General features: G+C 44.3%; 1 protein-coding gene across 2 annotated transcripts in view; it reads right to left on the bottom strand.

Moving 5' to 3' along the window:
• CHST3 (carbohydrate sulfotransferase 3) overlaps positions 1-21,052 on the bottom strand; it is a 257,102-nt gene that overhangs the window by 52,667 nt on the left and 183,383 nt on the right. The window contains exon 2 of one of the 2 annotated variants that reach the window (XM_078643246.1): positions 10,438-10,670. The exons of the other annotated variant lie outside the window; for it this stretch is intronic. The gene's annotated coding sequence lies outside the window, so the exon portion shown is untranslated. The remainder of the gene's footprint in view (positions 1-10,437; positions 10,671-21,052) is intronic. 2 annotated transcript variants of the gene reach the window in all.

Genomic DNA, 21,052 nt, shown 5'->3' with positions numbered 1-21,052 from the left:
CTGGAGACTCGGAAATGCAGACCGGCAAAGATGCTGCTGGTGCCTGTTTGAACAGGGTGGTCACTCCTTGACCACAAGGGAGATTTCTTCCGTCTTCCAGTCGATGTGGAATGTCGAAGGTCCAAGATATATGTTGCAGAGTTTCTTCCAGGGTAATCTAAAGTCCTAGGGACTGGGACTCTATACTTATAGTACATTTAGTGGTTGGACTAACTCTAAGGTCCCCCCTATGGGTGGACCTGGAGAGGGGGTGGATACACCCCTTCCCCTTTGTCCAGTTTCACGCCAGAGCTGGGGCTGAGTGCCCCAGCAACCGGTTTGAACTGGGAAATGCATTGAGTACCTTGTGTGCCCCAGGCAGTGTCTGGAAAGCATTCACTGAATGCAGCCCTCCCTGCTCCAATACACTAAAGCCTGTCTGGAGAGGTGCCAGCACCTCCCTGGACAGGAAACCTATTGTCCAGGCCTACCCTGCCGGAGTTTCGACCGGCAGCAGGAGGGCAGACTTGTGTCTGTGGCAGCAGCATCCATTTTGTGATGCTGTGGCTCTGTTTAACTTTAACCGGGTTTAACAGTAACTACATGTCTTCTCCCTCTAGAAGGGTGGAATGCTACCCCCGCCACCATAATTGGCGGTGGGATAGTATTCCAAAGTGTTTGACACCTTACACGACATTTTTTGATAAAGCCAAACCAAAGTTAGCATTATCCGCAAGGATTATAATGCACGTAAGAGTATATGGTATGGCTATATCATAGAACAGCTATAAGGAGATGCTTCGGAGAGCTGCAGAGGGGCTAAGCTCATGCTAGGGCACCCTCTCACACAAAACCAAGCACTCTGACTCCAGGATTGTCAAGGCCTGCCATAAGAGTGACTTGTAGGTTACTATGTGTCTATATATAAGGTAGATGTAGATATACTATATCTAAGTAAGGGGTGATTACACCACTTTACCCAGGCTGTAAGAACAGACCTGTGGTGTCAGTTTGGAAGGCTAACCAGGGGTGGCACAATACATGCTGCAGCCCCTGGTAGGCCTAGGGTGCACCTATGCCCTGGGTACCCAGAGTACCATATACAGGGGCTCACAAGGGTGACCCAGTAACCAACCTGGTATCTACCTAAAGTACATGGTATCAATTTAGAGAGAGTACAGCTAGGCTGTGGGCCTGATTAGCAGGACCGGAGCCATACTAAAGCCGAAAAACCAGTGAAGCATAGCAACACGTGGGGGTAATCATAGGAAGCAGACCCTACTCTCCTACAGCTTCTCTATGTCAGTCTGCACTTGGCATTTCTGGATTACTGCATTTTCGTACAGGAATGATTCTTTAATGTGTTCAGCACTCTTTCCTTAAATTAATATTCTTAAATGCCCCTCCTGAGCCTCCACTATTCACACGTTTTGTGACCTTTAGCTCCAGAGGCATTTCTCCATTAAAAGACACTCGCCAAGCTAATTTATGAAAGAATCCTAAATTCTCCTACCTAACTCCCATTTCTCCTTCGTATAGCTTTGTGATTCTTGGCTCTTCTTTATTGTTTCAAGCATGTGCCATCTTGGTAGTCCTTCAAAGGGCTATCTCCAATCTGCATTTATCCTTCTGAAGATGTGGTCTCCAGTACTGCACACAATAACCTAGATGTGATCTTTGATTTATGGATAAAGATATATGCTTGTAATCCTTCGAGACTGATACCTTGGCAAAAGAGAACTAAATAAGCTACCAAACATAACTACATCACCCCAACATGCCTTGCTTGAGAGTTGGGCAGGTCATACATGCAGCATAAGGCAACTAACTTCCTACACACATAGGAGCAAAGCCTTATGTGTGATCCGCCAGGTACTGTTGATACCTGAGTTCTTAACTGAATTGGGTAGATCCAGGTTACAATAAGTACAATTGTCAGTAGACACTTCTTCTGCTGTGAATAACTATTACCAGTGAATTTTAGGCGTAGATAGTTTTTCTTTCTTTTTTCGGTCCTGACGAATCGGTAGTACATTCACGTTACGCAAGAAACATGTTGACCCACATTTTCTAACAAAGGACACTCCTACACGAGACATTATGCTCGGATGAGTGCCTTGTTCACTGTTTTTATTTAGGGTAGGAGACCCCCAGAATAACCTACTTCTTGCTAGGTACTACCAATCCTATTTTAAACTCACCTCTGCACATCTACACAACTCTGGCCCCACACCCGCACTTCACCATACGGCTGTTGGATAAAAGATCTCCGATAAAGTTCCCCTTTTACAGGAAGCCCTTTGGGTATTGCACCGCCGAACCAACGAGGAGCAGCCCATATGATGAAACATGACACCTGAGAGGGTGTGTGAGGGCATTAAAATCCAACACATGGATTCCCAACTGTAGACCCCACATGGGCACAGCTGGCCCCGGTTTTTTGTTGACTCTGTGACTGTCACTAGAGGAACGGCATAATTCCCATTCTTGGATACCACTTGAGAGTTACCCACATAGAAACGTCATATAGAAATGCGTATTACTTCTATGCACATTTCCTTACTGAAGACTTCACTCTTGTTGTCTAACGTCACTTAGAACCCTTCAGTGAAAGACATCCCAGTCAATCACTTTCACCCATCTGTTATTCTATGTATATGTAATGCTCCTGAATCGAAGCATTGGGTGTCAAAAGTTGAATAACAGATGATGAATGGTTATCTTCCAGTACGATTACGGCATATCGAAGGAACACTTAGCAAAAGGATGAAGATACATGAGATAAATTTCCCGACTCCGCAATAAAGAGATTGCTCATTCATTGTGCTGGTCAGAAAAGTGAAACATGCAGTGAAAAAAACTGTGCGGCTCATGACGTTTCACCTTATAAACTATCCCTTTCAACACGTTCGTAATCACTGTAAAGGAACTCCAAAACCAAAACCCCATCTCATCTGTCCCTCTTTATGCCTCCGGTCAATGAGAATTGCCCCAACCATACGGAAATGGCATTGAGACATCAAAAGTGCTAAATGGCCATACAAATGTAAGGAAAGTGCAATGAAAATATTGATAACATGTGGTCCAACATGTGATTAGCTTCTCAACATAAATAACCCGATCAAACATTGTGCAGATAAATTATTGACTAACCGCTGGTTAATCCTTACTCCAAAGACAAATATTTTCCAAATGTAGATATGTTTGAAAAGGTTTTATTCACAACTTTGTTGAATATAGTGCTTAATTTGAGCTGGTGGTTTCCTTAATTTCCAATACTGGCAATTATGACAGTCTGCCACATGGTGGCGCTGTTTGTCTGATTCAAAGATGAGCAGAACAGCAGTTGTTTACTAATTTACTATGCATTAAAAAAGAACAATACCTGCAGCTCAAGCTATTCTTATACCTTTGAGGGACTGGAATAGTCTTACTGTTACACTTCTAGGAGGGTGATGGTTAGCAGTTGTGTTGGTACTGTCTTTGGTAGTGCTGGCAGGGGTAATGAGTGGTGCAAGCTGCAGTGCCCATCTGACGAGGGCCCTGGCACATTATTATTTTATACAAATTAAGCACTGGATGAATATCTCGCAAGCTTAATGGTTTAGATAGAAGTCACATGAATATTGCAAACTGCATTACCTACTGAGCTGCTAAGCTGCGAAATTCAGACTTTAGCTATAGGAAAACAAGATATTTTCATTTATTTACTCAAAATCATGGTCTTTTATGAGTCGAAAAATTCGATACATTGTAAAAATGTGTTTTGCACTCGCATACTTTGAGTTTTTGCAAATTGTACTCTTTGTGGTCACAAAACACCTTTGTATATGAGGAGTTTGGTTCAATGTTAAATTGTCCCCACTACACTATTTATGTATGCTAAATGCTTTTTTGAATTCAAAGTAGTAAACACAGTGCAACATGGGAACACAATATGGTTGATGACAATAAAAGAATCTTTCAATTCATAGTCTGGTTTCAGAAATTAATTTTACGTAGAAAACAATCAATCATTTAACATCAGTACTCGAGTCCAATAAGTTGCCAATTTGCAGTTCTTCCATTCTGCTGCCACAAACTGCATCAGGGCCGGACTGGGAGCCCAAAGCAGCCCTGGGCTGTCAGTGACTCGGACCAGTCCCTGGGGAAGCACTGCCTGGCCCCGGGAGGCTGGAAACACTTGCCTGCTGCTTTTGTTACTGGGGACCGATCAGCACCGCAGCGAAACTGGCCCCGGTAACAAAACCGCCTCCCAGCCTCCTGGGGAAAATCCCAATGACCCGTCCGGCCCTGAACGACATGCCCTTTCCTTTGCACCACAGCTGTTTCTTCCTTTGAGCCCCACTTCTTACCACCTGAGGGTCCATGCCTTGAGACGGCCTGCTTTCTTACATGTTGGAAACAGGTCCCGAAGTAACAGAGACTGCCGGGTTAATTAAATCTCCATTTTTTGGGAGAAATGCATGAAACGTTCATGACACAGAAGGTGCTAGCTCAGGAAGCTGGCACCTAACGGTACATTAAAGTACAATCGATATTTAAAAAACAAAAACAAACATTAACCAAAAGAGCAAAAGTTAATGATTTAACAGAAACATTATGATTTCCAGACACAATACTGAGAAAGAGTAAGAGGCACGGCCGTGGAGAGAGGCTTTAAGACTGATTTGTGACATAGAATGGTGTTAATAATTATTCACATTTTAAGGTATATGCATACAAACGTTCTAATGCAACATTCATGCCGTGCACGCTGTCTGTAGCATCAGTGGTGGCTGGCTTGTACCGAGGGTGGTGAGGCATCAAATAATAAATAAATAAACACATTAACTTACCTTTCTAACTTGTCACGCAACGTCGTCCTTCCACGAGCCTCTCTCTCCTCCTAGAAGCTCTGGATCAGGAAGCTACACTACCCAATCCTGGCACTGCTCTCTCAGCATCAGAACAACACCAGGATTGGATAGAGCAGACTCTCTCGGTGCTCTTAAGAGCACTGGAGGCCTGTGTTGTCTTTAAACCAGCTGCCTAATACAGATAGATTAGAGACCTTTAAAATGCGCATGTCGGGCTGGCCATCCCAAGGCGGCCACCAAAGACACATGCGCATTTCAGCTCGGCAGCACTGGCCCTGCCCAGTCCTGATACTTCCGGGACGAGTTACTGGGCCACCAACAATAACTACAATCAATCTATACAGAAGCAGCCTGTGATTCATCCAAATAATTATAGCGTTTCAAGCAGTGCGCTCATATATTGTACATTCTCTGTGTATCCAACCAAGAAAATCCCAAGGGAGTCTTGTTTAATTGGAAAGCCAAATCAGAATGTATTATTCAATCCAATTTTTCAACACAAAGGTACATTATCCAATTCATCCAGCCAACGCATTTCATCCTACACGGACATCATCAGGACTTCTAATATCATGATAATCTCTCCTGCTTCAGTTTTTCGTATCATTTCGATCCATGTTCCAGGACATCTAGTAGACATGTCTTTATATTGTTATCCACATATTGTTTGGTCATGAAATTGTGTAGTCGTACAGGCTCAGTCATTCTAACGTGGTTTCCTAGCTGCTGCATGAAATGAAAAAGGCTGTCAACATGTTTATTAAAATGTTCCCCTCACTTTCACACAAATTTGTGGTGAGGAAGAGTTTTAAGATAGTCCATTAATTATCAATTTGTCATCTCTCTGAAAACATTGCAAATAGAAAGGACTTCATGGTAAACTAGCTGCCAGTGAGCAACATATCCACTTTTACGTGTCTGACCAACATTTCTCTTTGAGCTATTCTGTGGTATCTGGATCGTTCTGTTCCATTTTCATATCTGGAACCAAAGCATTGAACCTTCCCTCTCTGTGCTTTTTGCCATAAAATGTCTTGGAATGAATTATAAGTGGAGGGATGGTTTTTCACCGCTAGCTTCTTCACTCTTTCCAAATACCAGGACCCAGGTCTCAGGTAATTAATGCAATTGAATTAACAAAACACAGTGACTCCGCATTCTTCATGTGCCGCTCCCAATCACCTTCCCGATCAGCATGTACCAAGGCTTTCACTAGAACTATCATGTGTAAAACATTTCCCCAGTACTTGCAAAGTTCTTATTTTTTTTCATATTCTTTGACAAACTCTAAGAACTTGTTTTTCAGGGTTTCTGATTTTGTACTGAGTGTAATTTTTTTTAGAGAGTTTTATATTGTGCAAACTTGACCCAAAGGTATCGGGTATCAGAGCCCTTTACATAGCACCAGTTGCGTTACATGAGGACACACTAATTTTTCGTTAGGCAAGGGGATATTAAGTGATTCACAGGATGTTCAGCATCATGGTTGAGACTCGAACACGGTTCCCCCAGATTCGAGGTCGATCGCCCTAGCCGTTAGGCTAACTCCTCTCCCCAATTAACATTGCCTGGCTGCACTATGTCTTTTGAATGAAGTGCACCCTGTGCTTTGTTCACTCCTGAGATAAGATATGCAAAACCTAATTTCTCTTTCTTGTTCGAGAAAGCATTCCATTGCAATGTTTCTATAGCCTCAGATACGATGAGCATAACTTGTAACAAACAAACATAATAAGTTCCGATGAATACCCACTGTACAGTTTTGCTTCCAAAGATTTCAGCCTCTATAAGTGCATCGTCTATGCCACATACACTGAGATTATTTCTTGCACACCACAATGCAACTTTTGGCATGTGGAAAATACCCATCATTGGATAAAGATCTACTTGATTGCTCATAAAAATGTCAGCTACAATACAGATAACACCTTCATCACAGAAAAGTGGCAGGGTAGGCTGGTCTTCAAGCTGAGCACACACATTTTGGAACTTTTTAAGAGCTGGGTATACTGTTGCATAGTTTGTGACTGGTTATGGTATTGCTGATAAAAACCAAAACTTCTTAAGTGGGACAGTATTCTGGGAGATCAGATCCTAAACCAATTTAGAAAAAATAGTATGAATTTTAATAAATAAAATGCAACCAAATTGACCCCTGGACTGTGCTTTGCAGGCCTCTTCTGCGGGAGCCATTTAGATGCACGCTCTCCTCTCCACTGTTATACGCCACCCAAGACTCCACGGACGTAGTATTCCGCATATCCCATCTCCCCGCAAAACACCTCCTTGCCATACCTTGACTATGATACTGGCCACTGAATTCCCAACTCTGATATTTTGCACTACCCCACTTGCCCCAACCACTCACAGTTATCCACATTACTCACTTTAATTACATCTGACCCTGCACCCTGTTAAGCGACTAGATTCTTGTTTTCGTATTTCATGATGGGATTTAATGCTCTACTGGGACTCCAACTGCCAATGCTTTACGCATGTAACGTTCGCTAAGTTTAACAACAGCTGCTATTATTCATTCTTCTATATGAGCATCTATGCCGTATTGTTAAACATCTTTTTTATTAACAAAATAAAGCTTTCCATGTAATGAGATAATACACATAGCAGTGGGCCAGCGGAGCAGTGATAGTACAGTATACAGCGAATGTCATACCCTTAGGCCAGTAATAGTCCGAGGCACTTCCAGTGGACCCCCAACCCCCTTCCCCCAGTACCCCTACGAACCATACCCCTCAATTAGTTCATAAATCCCCCCTGAAAGCCATCCATGCCTCCCAGATATTTTCCCATTTAAGTGGGCACACTCTGCTCTGGTACACCACATGTTCAGCTCACTGACACCAATCAAGATCCCTTTCCCATACTTCTATTGACGGAATCTCTGCGGCCCCCACAATCTATCTACATTTCGTTTGGACACCCCTCCGGCCAGCGCTAGCCAAATAGTAGACCATTTGGGCCACACTACCTCCCCTGTCACTCCCAGGATAAACCATCTGGCATCCAAAGGGACCTCAGAGCTCACCACCTCAGACATAACCCGCGCAGTGGCTTCCCAATACTGCTGTACCAATGGGCACGCCCACCGGATGTAAAAGAACATCCCTGTCTCATTGCAACCCCTCATACACTAGTCTGACCCACTAAACCAGATTCTATGCTGCAAGGTTCTGGGGACATAGGAACGATGGAGAATCCAGAGCTGAACCAGGTGAAACCGTGCCCTGACCACTTTCTCTCTGGGCCTCTATAGGGCCTCCGCCCAGTCGTTATCTTCAAGGAGCCCAAGATCAGATTCCCGGGCCTCACGTAATGGTCCCAATGGACCGGGTGTGTTATTAACTTTTTATACGTAAGTGAGATGGCCTTGTCCACCATGGGATAGAGTAGGAGCCTATCTTCTAGCAGAGAATACATACAACGGCAAACGCTCCCCCTCAGTTAGATGGCAATGCAAGGCTGTATTGTTGATCTCTTTTTTCAAAGAAAAGTCCTAATAAAAACATTAGTTTAAAAAAAAATAAGACCAAACTGACAAAAATCCAGTCAGTAGAACCGGAGGTATCCAATTTTAAAGGTTTAAGTAGAAATAGCACCAAGAAGCGGAAAGCGCTAACTGTGGATATCTAGTCATGCTATACCAGGACAAAGTTACACAATCAGGCTGACTGCGATGGATGGAGGGCCAGATACAGGGACCAGGTTAGTCCAGCTGAAAAAAGTTACCTTTTCAAAGTCTTGCATGCAGAGTTCACAACTTCAGGATTCCACAGGAGGGGTTCAACTGATGCCAACCAGGGGTCAAAGACCTGGGGGGCACCTCTTGGAACCAGAAACTCAATCCAGCAGATGCCAGCAGGGCTCAGACAGTTCCAGTTGCAGGTCTAGGCAGGTCCAGTTGCAGGTCCAGGCAAGGCCAGTTGCAGCACCTCAATGGGGCAGTTGGAAGGAGGCCTATGGAGCTTGCTGTGTCCCTTTATCTCAGAACAGGAGGTCAACCATCTCACTCTTGGAGTCACTCTGGTCGTTCTGGGTTCAAGGGTATATTCTCTCCTTCAAACAGCAAGGCAGATTTTAAGCAGCAGAGCAGTCCTCTGAAAAACAAGGCATGCCTCAAGCAGCAGGGTAGTCCTCTGAAGAAAACTAGGCAGAACGTCTGGGGGGTCATCCCCAGGTCCCCGAGTAAACTGAAGAGTGACTATGAGGGTCCTAGTTTTTTATCAGGTGCCAACTTTGAAGTGGATGAAACTTCTTAAGATTGCCCTCTGCAGATGATTCTGGAATTTCCTTCCTTCCTGCCCAGGCTCCAATAGGTCTGGGGGGACAATAGATCAGTGTCCAGATTCTTGTGAGTGTGCTCGAGGCAGCCTTTGAAATGTAAGCGGGGCAGGGATCAGCTCCGCCCATCCTATCCTAGCAGGATGGCCCTCTCCCAGCTCCACCCAGGTCCTATTGTTTACTGTCTGGGCCCAATTTGCATTACTGGTGGGGGAGCATTTAACAGGCCTAGGCAACTAGAAACTCCTAGAAGGCATCAAAAAGCTTAGGGCAGGAAAGTGGCAACTTTCTAAAAGTGAATTTTCCAAAATTACAATCAAAAGTCTGACTTTTCCATTAGAAAGTATTTAAAATTGCGATTCATTTGAGTCAACATGATATTTCTACCTGTTCTCAATCAAATTTTAGCACCTATTAAATGTGATAACTTAACACAATGTTATCCTACGGGAGGGGTAGGCCTCACAGCATTGACAACTGAATTTGGGAGTTTTTTATTACAAGGACATGTAAAACTTAAATTCACATGTCCTATCCTTTACCAACAATACATCCAGTTCTAGGGGCTGTTTAGGGCCTACCATGTGGTGACCTATATGTATTGAAAAGGGAGGTCTAGGCCTGGCAAAGTTTTTTTTGCCATGTTGAACTAGCAGTTTAAAACTGCATACAGGCTGTAATGACAGGCGTAAGGCAGGTTTTAAAAGGCTAATTTTAGTGGATGGCACAATCAGTGCTACTGCCTCTTAGTATCTTAGTAGCGGTTCATTTACAGTGCCTGGTTACCCCTGGTACCATATATAAGGCACTTACAAGTAAAGTACTTGTACCAATCAGGTGTAAGTCGAATATACTATGTTTTAATGGAAGAGCACAAACACTTTAGCACTGATTAGAAGTGGTAAAATGCACAGTGTACTAAACGGCAACAAAAAACGGTTCTGAAAACAGGAGGGTTGAAAGCAAAAGGTTTGGGGGTGACCCTGCAGAGAGAGCCAAGTCCAACAGCAGATGCAGCTCCTGTAGGTAAGTGCTGTTGGGCGGGGCTGGGCAGGGGAGAGTCGACAGATGACGGAATAAGATTTATTTCCCCTATTCGTTCATTTGTCAACTTGTCACCCTCGCCCGCCCCGCCCCACCGTGCTTACCTACAGGAGCCGCAACTGTCCAACAGCATCTTTGCCATTAGCCATATACAGCGCTCTGCCCAATTTGTGCTATCCAAATACCACGTCAATACATAAATACATTTATTTTAGTGTTGAAGAAGCTGAGATACAGCCCTTTATTGTCTACTCACTCCAAAAAAAGATGAATAATGGGCACCAGCATTCATATCCAGGAGTTGAAGGTAGAGGCCTCAGAAATTCAGCGTGCCAGCAAACCAAATGATCCTAACTCTCCGTGGAGATGGCGAACTTTTGGGAGCAGAGATGATGTGGACTTCTGAAACAGTGCAAAGAAGCTGAGGAATTAACTTCTGCGAATTCTGAGTGTTCTCTGTTAGATTCCATCATCCAAACTGAAGATGACCTGAAACCAAAACAAGGACCACATAAGCCAAGCCAGTTAAGGTTTCACTGCTGTGTAGAGTGCATTTACATGATAGTTAAGGTGAACCTATAGTCCAAGAGATACTCTGGTCAAATTAGAACAGAAACTCCAATTTACTTACAGATCACAAAGATGCAGTAAATATTTACCGCTCCTGGTAAGTAATGACGCATTAGGATGAGGTATTTCCTGGATGCAGTAAATACCCCCTAATCCAAAAATGCCTCTTGGAAATTGGGGAATAACTTGAGCAAATCAATACATCTGCATGTGTCAGTATTTAACAGGGATTGTCCCCTGCCTCACCCCACAGCTACATTTCAGTAGGTTTGACCTGGCTAAATATACGGAAGAAAATATAAGTGAAGTAATGATTGCAAAACTCAGAATTCCAATATGGCGATTAGATGTACTGCCAAACATGCCAGAATTGTACATACTACTTGAAATCAAGGCCTAAGAAAGAAGGCAAGATTGTAACTTCTCTTAAGAGCTGGTAAGTGTTCATTGAGCAGCTTCTGACTCCACATTTCTCGCTGGAATCTTGAGCTGGCCTTTATTTAGTTGAGAATACATTCGATAGTACACCAGTATCTAAATCTGTATTTGTATTTGCTAGTGTATAAGAATTAAAACAAATTCTATTGACAACTTTAGTTAGATGGTCATGATATTTACCTACACAAAAAGGCTGTAAAAGAAAGACTTAGATGAAGAAAAGGTAGATCAGCTAAATTTAGAAAAATGTAATGCTTATTAGATTGAAAGAGATTAAGTAATGATATGGGCACACAAAGTGATGCAGCAACGAAACGTTTTGGAAGCCATTATTAAAAATGCCTATGTGTACACCTGTGCACTGAGCAGAGTCACATCTTTGTACCTGATTCATAATGCATGTGTAAGGACAAGGAATTATGCTACTTTTAATTTAACATTTCTATAAATAACCACTAACCCAGCAGGTACCAGTGCTTTGTAAAAGCAACAACAATTGGCATGCAAAGAATCCATTCTAAAGAAGTGATTAATCAGTCAATCAATCAGGCATTTATAGAGCACACTACTCACCCAGGGTCTCAAGGCTCGGGGGGGGGGGGGGGGGGGGGGAAGGAGGGGGGAGGGGGATTCGAGCAGCGCCGGTCATTCAAAAAGTCAGGTCTTGGGGCTCTTCCTGAATGCTTGCAATGTGGGGCTTTGTCTGATGCTGAGGGGGAGTTTGTTCCAGGTCTAGGCCGGGATGTAGAAGGATCTGCCTCCTGTTCTGGCTCTGTGGATGTGGGAGATTTCGGCCAAGGCCTGGTCAGCAGAGCGGAGGTTTCTCTTGGGAGTGTAGCAAGATAATATTTAGTTGAGGTTTTGGAATCCGGTGTTGTGGAAGGCTGTGTAGGAATGTGTGAGCAGCTTGAAGATCACTCTTTTTTCGACGGGGAGCCAGTGGAGGTCTTGTAGGTGCTGGGTGATGTGATCTTGTCGTGGAATGCTGAGGACGAGTCTGGCTGCGGCGTTCTGGACGGTCTGAAGTTTGTGAAGTAGCGATTTGTTGATTCTGGCATGTAGGGCGCTCCTGTAGTCCAGCCTGCTGGTGATGAGTGCGTGGGTGACAGTCTTCCTGGATTTGGGGGATCCATTTGAAGGTCTTGCAGAGAATGTGGAGGGTGTTGAAGCATGTGGAGGCTACAGCATTGATCTGTCTGTTCATGGTGAGGGTGGAGTTGAGTATGATGCTGAGGTTGTGGGCGTGGTCCGTGGGAGTAGGGGGGGGTGCCAAGGGCAGGGGGCCTTCAAGGTTTTGTCCAACACGGAAGGGGTGGATCCGAGGATGAGGACTTCGGCTTTTTCCAAATTGAGCTTCAGGCAGCTGCTGCTCATCCAGGTTGCAACGTCCTTCATTCCTTCCTGGAAATTGAGCCTGGTGATATTGGGTTCCTTGGTAAGGGATAGGATGAGCTGGGTTTCGTCGGCGTAGGTTACTATGCTGAGTCCGTATTTTCTAACGATGGTTGTGAGAGGGTCATGTAGATGTTGAAGAGGGTGAGGCTGAGGGAGGATCCTTGGGGTAGTCTGCATCTGATCTCTGCGGGTTCGGAGAGGAAGGGCGGGAGTCTGATTCTTTGAGTTCAGCCGGTGAGGAAGGAGCGGATCCAGCCTAGGGCAGCTACCTGTATGCCTGCGTCGTAGAGTCTGGCGGCTAGTGTAGGGCGGGATAGGGTGTCAAAGGCTGCTGAGACATCTAGTAGGATTAGGGCTGCAGTGTGGCCTTGTTCGAGGAATGTGCGGATGCCATCCATGGCAGCTAAGAGGGCGTTCTCGGTGCTGGGGTTGCTGCAGAAGCTGGATTGAGGTGTGTCGAGGATGTCGTTGAATTCTATTAAGTTTGTCAGTTGGATGTTGACTATCTTCTCGGTGACTTTGGCAGTGAAGGGGAGGAGGGAGATGGGCCTGTAGTTCTTGAGGTCTGTTGGGTCTGTGGAGGGCTTCTTGAGGAGGAGTTTGACTTCTGTGTGTTTTCAGTCATCGAGGAGCATGCCAGTTTCAAGAGAGTAGTTGATTGTCCATAGTAGTTCTGGTACAATGGCAGGGGTGGGCCTGTGGAAGATGTGTGGCAGGCAATGGTCTGTGGGTACTCCGGAGTGTATGCTCCTCATGGTCTTTGCGGTGTCTTCTGTGGTGACAGGGGACCAGGCGAGGATTGTCAGCTGAGTGGAGTTGTTGGTGGAAGGCGTAGGGTCGGTGCCTTGGTTCTGTTAATTCAAGTTGTCTTAGTGAGTCCTGATCTTGTGGTGGAAGAAGGAGCTGATTTTGATGCAGAGGTCCTAAGAGGGAGGGACTTCAGAGGTTGCGCTGGGGGTCTGGTGAATTTTTGTATAATGTTGAAGAGTTCCTTGGAGTTGCGGAGTTGGACAGGATTCTGTCCTACATGAAGTTCCTCTTCATAGATCTGATGAGTTGGTGGTGTGCTGTAGTGGCGGTCTGGTAGGCAGGGATTGCTTTCGGGGTTTTGCTGTTCCCCCATGCTTTCTGTAGTCGTCAGCACGCGTGTTTGGATTCTCAGAAGTCCGTGGAGAACTAGGTGGCTTTCATGGTGTGTTGCCTGTTAGAGTTCTGGAGGGGTGCGAGCGTGTTTGGCGCTGTCAGTGATCCATTTGTGGAGTCTTTGGCTGCAGAGTTGGTGTCGGCCGTGGTGGGTGGAGGAGTGTGGCTGAGGGCGGAGGTGACGTTGGTCCAGTTTCTGCTCAGGGGCATGGCATTGGTTTGTGTGCAATGGATTTCAAGAAGGAGAAGTGAACACAGTGGTGGTCCGTCCAGAGGGGTTGCGTGGTGTGACTTAAGCGAATGTTGATTCCTCCGGCGAAGATGGGGTAGAGTGTGTGTCCCGCCTTGTGCGTGGGGGTGGTAACGCGTTGCTTCAGCCTGTGATTGGCGAGGTTGTCTAGGAGAGCAGTGGAGCTGGGGTCGCTGAGGGTGTCAAGGTGGAAATTCAGGTCTCCAAGCAGTATGTAGTCCATGGAGGCAGGGCGTGGGGTGCGATGTAGTCTGAAATGGTGTTAGTGAACGGGGTGTGGGGTCCGAGAGGACTGTAGGCGAGAGTTCCACATAGAGTTGTTCTGGGTCTGGAAGTGGATGTGTTCCATAGGGGGTGAGTAGTCGTTCAAGATGGAGGTTGTCAGTCAGAGAGAGCTTTTGTGGATGATGGCGAGGCCTCCTCTAGGGTGGTTGGGGTGTTCTTTCCTCTAGATCTTGAACTTGTTGGGGATGGCAGTTGCGATGCCGGGTGCAGAGCTGGCATTGGTCCAGGTTTCTGTTAGGAAGGCGATGTCGGGCGAGAGGGTGTTTTGAGGAGGTCCCAGATTTCTACTGTGTGTCTGTGCAGGGAGCGTATGTTGAGAAGGATGCAGCTCAGGGTTTGGGTGTGCTGTCGTCCAGTGAGTTGGCAATAACTGTGGTGGTCTGGGTCTGGAGGAGGGGGAAGGTGTGGCGGCAGTGGCAGCATGAGAATGGGCCTTGGGTGATGATCGGCCCGAGAGCGGTTAGTTGTTGCATCCAGGGTTGAGTGCGCGGAGGGTTGCTGAGTAGTAGGGGCAGAGTCCCCGGCGCTGGTCGCGGTCACGGACAGGCGCCAATGGCTTGCCTTTGTGGTGCCAGCGGCACAGCCACTATGAAGTAGGGGGAGGGGAAGAAGAGCAGAAATAGAAGTAAAAAACTTGTGACAAGAAAGATAGCTGTGACTGGGACGGAGAGTGAGAAAGAATAGCAAGCGTGACTGATGCAGTAGACATAAGAGGAAAGAAGCACAGGTGAGAGAGAGAGTTAAGGAGAAATGCTGTAGAAATTGCTTATAAACGTTGGTCAGCAGTGGTCACGAATACCTGAGAAACGAATAAAGTGAATATTACTCATGGTACTGATTAAATAGATGTGTTTGACCTTTCTTCAGAATAGCAAGGAACGCTGTACATTCCAGGTTGATTAGGAGGGCGCTCCAAAGGCAGGTTGCTTCACCCGATAAGGCTTGATTTCTGATTTATGAAGATTTTAATTTTCAGACTCTGGTTGTAAAGGCTTCTTAGATTTTTATTGGCACCGAATAACTGTAGTGAGGTGTAGGGACATTTAGGTTGCAGTATGAGCAATGCTTTTAAGATATTGCAGACCATCCTGAAATGTATTCTGTCTTCAAGGAGGTACCAATGCAGCTCTCTTGGGACATGGGAAATACGATCATACCTCATAGACCCAGAAACAGGAATAGATCAGCTTTAATTGGGCATCGAGAAATTCTGGAGTGTGCAACAAGAGCGGTTTCTTGCAGTCAATTATGGAGAACATCAATTGCTGAACGACAGAAGGTAAGATGCTTGGTTGAAGAAATATACGTAACCTTTTGGACAGAATGTAGTCCTTTTTTTGGCAAATACCTGTGTACTTAACCCTTATAATGCATCTTGTCTTCATTGTTGAAAACATGCTGACATAGCGTTAGGAAACAGGACAATTCACAGATAGTTTTTTACCTTCTTCACATGGAAAACATTTTTCCATATGAATTCTTCCCAGCCACACTGACAATAAATATTGGTACTTTATTTGCTGCCCACGGTTTCTACACCACTTACCCCCGGGTCACTGAGGTGTGAGTTGAGAAGTTTTGGATACATGTGGGAAAGACTTAGCAAATGTTTCTGAATAATCACACAGTTACAACTTTGTGGGAGTTGTCCTCATTCGGATTGCCTTTGCCTAACACCCATCGCCCCCGACACTCATGTGGGAACACCCACTACACCAGAAATATCTTCAAACCACGTGGAAGTTACACATTCATAAGTGACAGCTCCTCGTGCACGCAGATTCAAGGAAGTCTCCGAGATTCAATGCAGTTTTGCATTCAGCGCATCAAACATTATGTGCACATTTGACCAATTGAAAAAGCTTTGTGAATTGAACTCCTGATGTTTAAGAACAGTAACTAAGTAATGCAATGTAAATAAAAGCTGGCAGAAAAAGTAGAACCTTTATGTGCCATTGAGCAGTGCACATGGCATGAGTGAGACTAGAAGTAACTAGCGCCACCCCTCCCCCAGCAATATTTTTGTACCCCTCTGTCATAGCGCATGCATGCAATGCCTGGATTGTATCTGAAAGGAAAGGTCTGGCCACATCTCGAGCAAGAGAGCTAGAGTTCGTGCATAAAATCATCCTTTGCTATATAAGCTTTGACTGTCGGGTACAATACCTCTGCTGGACAGTGGGAACATTCAGCTCTGGAAGTGATGCGTTCAGGAAAACCTATTGTCTATGTAAATAACCACTGCAGGTAAAATGAAGTTTTATTTCGTGTCTAAACGAGCTGTATACGGAGGAGCAGGGAGGCCAGCCGTTTTTATCCAAGTAAGTAAAACATTAGCAGTATAAGGCTAAATCTAGGCAACGATTAGATAACTGTCAAGCAAACTAAGAGACAAACGCTAAGATAAATTCCCGCTCTATTAGAATCCTTAGATATTACACTGTATTAATGAGCAACGTTGGGTACTATTTATGTGAGGAATTGGTGTAAGGTCTATGCCATAACATTTTACTTTTAAATAAAAAAAAGGAGATGTCTTTTTCGGATTCATATATCCAGTCTTGTTAATTAAACATTTAGGGCTGATGATAATGTTTAAACCCTGATCTCGGCCCTATAATAACATGTGCGCTCTAACTATCGCAGGACTTGTAACCACCAAATGTCCGGTTAATATCAGATATAGAGGTACCCTCGGGCCGGTAGACATCGTAGTAAAAAACATAGTAAAATACATAGGCTACCACCGAACATGACTATTAATGATACCGATAACTGTTACGGTACCAGTAGGCACCCATTTATGAGGTCTGTGAATCAATTCTAGATGGCGTACCGCATTAAATTATTCGCCACAAGCTAACATTCCGTAACCCCGATGTGGAATCTTAACAGCATAACCAAACTTGGATATGGTTTCTATTGACTTTCAGATGTTTTAGAAATTGAGATGACCAAAGATAGCCGATGAAGCACATTTAGCACGCGGCTACAGAGATTACACAAGCAGTATCATTGGTAAGTCCTATCTCCTAGAGGGTAAATCTTTGGCAGCTAAAATAAATTTCTGCACTACTTACTAGAACATTTCGTTCATTTTACTTTCAGTGCACGCGCATCTATTGGTGCACGCATCCTCACTGGTGGCCCCTCCGATACAGTGAAAATTTAACGGACCTTATATTTAAGGTATGAATTCTATCAATGCTTCTTTGTTCATTCATTATACAAACAAAAGTGGGGTCGAAATAATATACTACTCTCCACCCTTGCTTTTATAGATTAAGGCATACAATATCATATCCCGAATAACTGGGACTACAGCATCTGTGGATGTGGACCAAAAATAAGACACATACACTATTGTCTATCAGACACTAGACCTCAGAATCAACAGCTGAGATCTATATCGCAACGGATATCCTGAGGTAAGATATTTCCAAAACATAGGTTGGGGAATATAGAAACTCACTCTGAACAAGTGACCAGGTCTCCCAATATCAGGGACACCTAGAGACATGACTATAGAATTAACTCAACCCCACGACTTCATTGGCACAACCACTAGTATAAAGGACGGCTTAACATAATTGTATAGGATGTTAACCAAATGGCAAATCCTTGCAACGTTGATGCTAGTATACTGTCATAACCTGTAAAAATAAAATCGTTTTACTAAACTGTGTGACAGCTAGACAAAATTTCACGAATGTACACATTTTTTCATTATGTTGTAGTAATATTATGTTTCTTTGTAGACACTGTCCTGAGGAAGGTTTTTTAAACCGAAACGCAGCGTCGACCTGTGTTCCCATGAACATTTTTAACATTTTATGATTTTGTTGTGTATTATGATGTATTTTGAACTTGTATGAATCTTGTGCTTCCATCATCTGTAAATGTGTAATAAACTTGTGTTTACCCTTTTTAAAAAAACTTCTGCATTGCTTTTTTCTGTCACAAAAATTGACATTATTTTTAATATAGATACTAGCGTAATTGAGATTACTGTATGGTGTTGTTTAAACTTGCTTATTTACAGCATTTGTTGTGATACTTAGTGGTTGCGTCCAGTATCGAACTCGTGTAGTGGGAATCCAAATTCAAAGGGCCTTTTTTTTCTACTGTCATCTCCTTTTGGGACACTGTCATAATTTTCTCTAAACGAGTGTTTAGACTTTATAGGGACCTAGGAAGTCCTTTATCATTCATACATTCATTATTAACTTTATTCGGTTAAAAGCAAATAACCATAAAAGTACACACAAAATTTGATTATTCAAAAGTACAACCAGAAAAATCAGGAAATTACATTGTAAGGGGGACAATCACATTGGGGATAGTTAGAAGTGAAATGCTCATATACAAATTGATTTACGCAATCTAAAAACATTTCCTGTATCAATATTGCTAGCAACCTACAATAAAAGCAACTATGCTGAATGGGGCTAATGTTTCATATCATGTGTCCTCGTATAACGCAACTGGTGCTCGTGTAAAGCGCTCTGATACCCGATACCTTCGGGTCAAGTTTGCGCTATATAAACTTCGTAAAAGAAAGAAAATATTAGCTTTGTACCGTGTGTGGTTAGGACGACTGAAGTCAAGAGGCAAACAAAGTCCAGAACCTGCCAGAAGGCCATTTGCTCACTATCTTAGATTGAGGCTGTTGACAAATAGTACTCTAAACAAGTATGTTCATAAGTAATGTTGAACAAGGAAAATTAAAGCCATTTTGATTAATACGTTTGGCAAAAAATAATAGCAAAGATTTGTCAAAAGAGTTAGTTTTCCTTTATTAATTTCTAGTCAAAGCTCTGCAATATTGGAAATCCAAAAGTTCAAATCCCCTTGCTGAAGGAAGCAGAAGGTAGGTTCTGTCAGGTGAACTCTCTGCATAGCCACCTCCCACTCCCCAATCAGATTATCTAATTGATAGGTAATGCCCCAACTTTTCAAGTGTACTGCATCCCAAGCTCTGCCGCTCCTGCCTAGTTAAAACTTTGACTTAGAGATGTTGCTCGGGGTTCACTGGGAGTCAATCTTGGCTGGAGCTGGAGAAAAAGTGGAACCCTCAGTACAAATGGACTACAATACCATAGTCAACAACTTTACTCCACCTCCCAGCCTAAGGCCCAGCATTCATCCTTGACTCAGTTGTGACAGAAGACATTCAGGAGTGATCAGGGATCAGTTTTTATCAACACTTCTTCCTTCTAAAATTCCTGCTCACTTCTGTCCCATTGGAACACTAATTAATAAGAGAACAATACACTGACTAATCATTAACATAAGCACCATCACCCTTAATTTGAGGTAGGACAGATAGCCTATGAGAAACCCTGCATCTGACTTCCCTAACTGTCCTGATGAACTCCAAGGGCTCCATGTCAACACAGATGCATATATAACGACCATCGGCATCACACACAAATACATCCACCTAAACATCTCAAATACCTCAGCAAACAAACAAAGCACTAATCTCAAGGATGCTCCATCAAAAGTCAAATATTGAGTCAACGTATCAATAGCTTGCTGGATCTATAAATGTGGATGCTACTTCAGCATTCACGGTCCCAAGCTATGGACCTCTCGTCCTACTAAGATCCACACAGCAGAAAACTGCATGACTTTCAGAAAGAACCTGAAACCACAGTTTTAATGCATCTTATACTGTAAACGGGTTGAACGCTACCAACCAGAATATAAGGTTCTTAAGTATTGCCCGGCGGTGTCGCCTCTTGAACCCACAAGATATTTAACAAATGAAGAGGCAGGCGCTGGAGACTGGAAGGCAGGAAACAAGGTTTTATTTTCTCCGGAGGAGAAACACGTCAGTTGGACAGCAGGTATCGTTCTGAGGTGCTCTGCTCGCATCTCTGAGGCCTGGCCTCTTATACACAAGTTAATCACTTTATTGCATGAAACACATTCTTGTTAATACTTTGATGTACGAAAAAGACATCCTCGGAATCCCCCTTCGGGCCCGTTCCCACACATATCTACAGTAGAAGTCCCCACCCTGGTCACAGCAGGTGATGACTATCGCGCAGCTGGATATTCCGCCAATTCATGGAATGCGGGGTTCGATCGGATCTCATGGGGTGGGGGCTTTGATCAACTCGGGGGTCCTTTGATGAGGGAAGCTTTCTATTGCACGGGGAGGGGCAAGGGATAGTATCGGCAGAGCTGGGTGTCGGCCTGGGAACGGGGAAGACAAACGGGCACACGGGGAAAAGGGGGTTTGCATCTAAGGGCCGGGGATCATGAAAGGGAAGAAGGGAGGTGTCGCGCTGGGAACAGGATGAGGGCCTGGGGCAGAGCAGCGCCGAAGAGGGGTTTATGACTCAAGGCAGGTGCAAGCAGGGGGTTGTCGGCATGTGGGGGCTGCCTGCGAGGCTAGGAGAGGGAGAGACGCGCTGGTTATCAGAAAAGGGCAGGGAAGCCATGGTGTTCAAAAATGGCGGCTGTTTACGTGCACGAAAGGGTTCGAGAAGAGCAAGAGGGCGCCGATAATGTTGACGGTTTCAGCCTAACTTTCAACAGTCCTCCCTTTTCAACATATCTAGCCAACTTGCTTACTCAATGTCAATGTTCATCAAATTCCTAACCTCGGTATCATACAATGCCCTCACGCGTTCGCTTCCAAAGTCCGTAGTTTTGGGGAAAATACAACTTGCACATAAAGAACACAGAGGTGGCAGACATTGAATTCCTAAGCATAGACCACATATTACAACTACAGGAATCAGGATAATGGTGAGCAGTCTCCAGCCCCAGTTCTTAA

This window comes from Lissotriton helveticus, chromosome 5_1, assembly GCF_964261635.1.
Source record: "Lissotriton helveticus chromosome 5_1, aLisHel1.1, whole genome shotgun sequence".
NCBI lineage: Eukaryota > Metazoa > Chordata > Amphibia > Caudata > Salamandridae > Lissotriton > Lissotriton helveticus.
This window is presented reverse-complemented; position numbering and strand designations above follow the sequence as displayed.